Source organism: Myotis brandtii, unplaced genomic scaffold (assembly GCF_000412655.1).
Source record: "Myotis brandtii unplaced genomic scaffold, ASM41265v1 scaffold2, whole genome shotgun sequence".
Classification (NCBI taxonomy): Eukaryota; Metazoa; Chordata; class Mammalia; order Chiroptera; family Vespertilionidae; genus Myotis; species Myotis brandtii.
The window spans coordinates 390,075-393,820 of NW_005357451.1; the positions used below are offsets into that span (position 1 = coordinate 390,075).

The following is a 3,746-nucleotide window of genomic DNA, read 5'->3' on the forward strand; positions in this document are numbered from 1 at the left end:
TGCACAAATTTCGTGCACTGGGCCTCTACTGTCTAATAAAGGACTTGTATCTAGAATAAATAAAGAGCTCCTACAACTAAAAAATAAAACATAAATAAATTACAATTTTGTCAAATAGATTGCTCTAAAGAAAATATATAAATGGGAGGGTTGGGTGGAGCCTGAGAGACGCCCAAGGGGGAGCAATCCCAGTGCCCCATGCATGGCCTAGCTTGAGTGGCCCTGAGTGAGGCTCGGCCTGGAGCCCAGGGACTCTCTAGGCTTCCAGGCGCAGTTGGTCAGCACCAGAGCTGGACTGAGGCGCTGGTATTTAAGAGATATGGCATCTGAAACCCACAATGTTAAAAAACAGAAATTTTATAATAATATTGAGAATCATTCCATTGATCATCCCAGAAAAAGGATCTCTAATTTCACTAATAAGAACAGGAAGGAGGTTAAGAAATCTCCAAAACAGTTGGCTGCTTACATAAATAGAACAGTTGGACACGTTGTGAAAAGCCCAGATAAACTACATAAGCTGATCTACCACAGAAAGAAAGTTCATTACCTTTTCCAAATTCTTGTTTTAAAAGGAAACAGTCCCCTAGAAGTGGGGGATGTGACATGGCAAATAAAGAAAATGAACTGGCTTGTGCAGGCCACCCGCCTGAAAAATTACACCATAATAGTCAAACATATTTGGCTTAACTCCAGTGATTCTGGTTCTTCACAGACAGAAAGCGATTAGACCATCAAACCTCAGAGGGAAGGTAGGGGAGGGTGGAGGTAAGGGGGAGAGATCAACCAAAGGACTTGTATGCATACATATAAGCCTAAAAAATGGACACAGACAACAGGAGGGTGGTGAGGGCAGTGGGGGTTTGGGGGGCAATGGGGTGATAAGGACACATATGAAATACCTTAATCAATAAATTAAAAAAAATAGTGGGTTTTTTTTTTCTGAGGTTTCTTTGGATCATGAAACATGGCGCAAGTTTTGTTCAGCATGAATTTGAGATTGAATGTAGCTTTAACTTTCTGGAAAAAGAGAAGTATAAGTGAACTTATAACTTATTTGGTGAAGATAGAAGACCTTGGAGTGGTGGTGGATTGCCTTCCTGTGCTTACCAATAGTTTACAGGAAGAAAAACAATACATCTCACTAGGCTGCTGTGTAGACTTGTTGTCTCTTGTAAAGTCACTACTTAAAAGCAAATTTGAAGAATATATAATAGTTGGTTTAAACTGGCTTCAAGCAGTCATAAAAAGGTGGTGGTCAGAACTCTCGTCCAAAACAGAAATTATAAATGATGGGTGAGTATACATATTCAGATAAGCGGATTGTGGGAACAAGAAAACCATCTTACTTTGGTTCCAGGATATACTGGTAATATAGCTAAGGATGTAGATGCTTATTTATTACAGTGGCATTGAAAGACTTCATCTACTAAAGAGCATTTGGTTATTCAAAACATCCCTGGATTATATGATTTCCAAACATGCCTCATTGGAGAACTGTGAACTGTGAAAGAAATCAAAACCTTTTCCTTTTAAAGCCACATATGAAACCACTAACGAAACCCTAACAATCTACTTCACATTGAAGTGGAAAAATATCCAAAAGGAGCAGCTTCAACTTTAATAAGGTGAAAGTGCGCTATGAAGATTGTTCACCTTTGCTGCATTTGGGATTCATATGGTTACTTGCAACATTGTTGAAGAACTACTGGATCTTAATGCAACCCTTCATAAGAATATACTTTATACTATGTGAAAAAATAAGACAAAACTTATTACTAGGAAAAGCAAAGACCAACCATTACTTTTTTTAAGATTGTGTTTTATAAGAAAACACTCAAATGTGTGCAGATAGTTTCTTATGTTGAAAGGCTTTGAAAGTTTAAAACATAGGCAAAAAGTCAATACTAAAAGTTTTTTCCACACTGAGATACTGTGTAAACAAAATGCCTTAATTATTAATAAGCCAATGTATATGATACCAAGATCTGTTCTTAGAAAGAAGTAAAACCAACCATGCCTCTGGCATGAAAATTATGGAATTAAATCAGGGGTTTCCATTCATGTAGAATGTTGTTGTTAAAACTTATTCCACACCATCTTTGAAACTTGAGAATATAGCCGAAACTGATTTGGCTCAGTGGATAGAGGGTCGGCCTGCAGACTGAAGGGTCCCAGGTTCGATTCCGGTCAAGGGCATGTACCTGGGTTGCGGGCACATCCCCAGTAGGAGATATGCAGGAGGCAGCTGATCGATTTTTCTGACTATCTCTCTCCCTTCCTCTCTGTAAAAATTCAATAAAATATATTTAAAAAACAAACAAAAAAAAAAACTTGAGAATATTTTTACTATCTCTGAATTTTTTTGCCAGAATCATCATATCATGTATGTATGTGTTATTTCTATATAAAAGGAAGAGGTGAATATATATTTGTATGAGTGTTTAGCCGGAAATGTTCATATAGTTGGCTAATGTATATTCATTTTATATATATATTTCTAATATTTTCAGTTCTATATCTTTTAAGCTTCATTTGAGTAAATTTACTATATAGTCCCATTTTTTTATTTTTAAAAATCTGGTTTTGTAAGAATTCTAATTTTTTTCGCTACAGTATGATTTAAATAATTACATACAATGCTTTAGAAATTTTTAAAAAAGATATATAAATGGCAATAAGCACATGAAAAGATGCTCAAAATCATTAGCCATCAGAGAAATGCAAAATAAGATTCTGTTTCACACCCGCTAGGATTGCTACATTAAAAGACAGACAATAATAAGTGTTATCAAAGATGTTGAAAAATTGGAACCCACTTAACACAGATGGCAGGAATGTAAAAAGGTCAAAGTTTGGCAGTTTCTCAAAAAGTTAAACATGGAGTTCCTATATTATCTGAAATTCTACTTTTAGCTATTTATCCAAGTAAATTGAAAACATTTGTCCAATCAAATCTTGTACATGAATGTTTATAGCAGCATTATTCAAAATAGCTAAAAAGTAGAAATAACTCAAAAATGTCCATCAATGAATAAATGGGCCAATAAAACATGATTTATCCATAGAATGGAATATTAGTTATAAAAAATAATTAAAGATTGATACATGCTACAACATGGATGGTCCGTGAAAACAATGTGCTAAGTGATAAAAGCCAATCACAAAGGATTACATATTGTATGATTTCATTTATATGAAATATTTAGAATAGGCAAAACCATTCAGTCAGAAAGTAGATTAATGGTGCTCTAGGGCAGGTATAGGAGGGAGAGCATTTGTGGGAAATGATGAATAAGTCTTAGTGGGTACAGAGTTTCTTTTGAGGGTGGTGAAAATGTTCTAAAATTATAGTGATAGTGGCACAATGCTGTGAATATACTAAAAAGCATTCAGTTGTACACTTTAAGTGAATGAATTTTATGGTATGTAAATTATAATTCAATTAAACATTTAAAAAAGAAAGTGAATAAGTGTAAGTGACCAGGAGTCTTTTACTATAGTGTTAGTGTTGCATTTTTAAATTATTAAAATACTAGAGGCCCGGTGCACAAACATTTGTGCACTCAGTGGCGGGGGGTTCCCTCAGCCCGGCCTGTGCCCTCTCGCAGTCTGGGATTCCTCAGGGGATGACCACCTGCTGGCTTAGGCCCGCTCCCCGGGGGATTGGGCCTAAGATGGCAATCAGACATCCCTCTGGCAGCCCGGCAGCCCTCGGGGGATGTCCACTTGCCAGCGGGGAGCAG

At 36.4% G+C, this 3,746-nt stretch overlaps 1 pseudogene; it reads left to right on the forward strand.

Annotated features, from left to right (window-relative positions):
- The first annotated feature begins 319 nt into the window (after window positions 1–319).
- LOC102247735 overlaps window positions 320–3,746 on the forward strand; it is a 587,465-nt pseudogene continuing 584,038 nt past the window's right edge.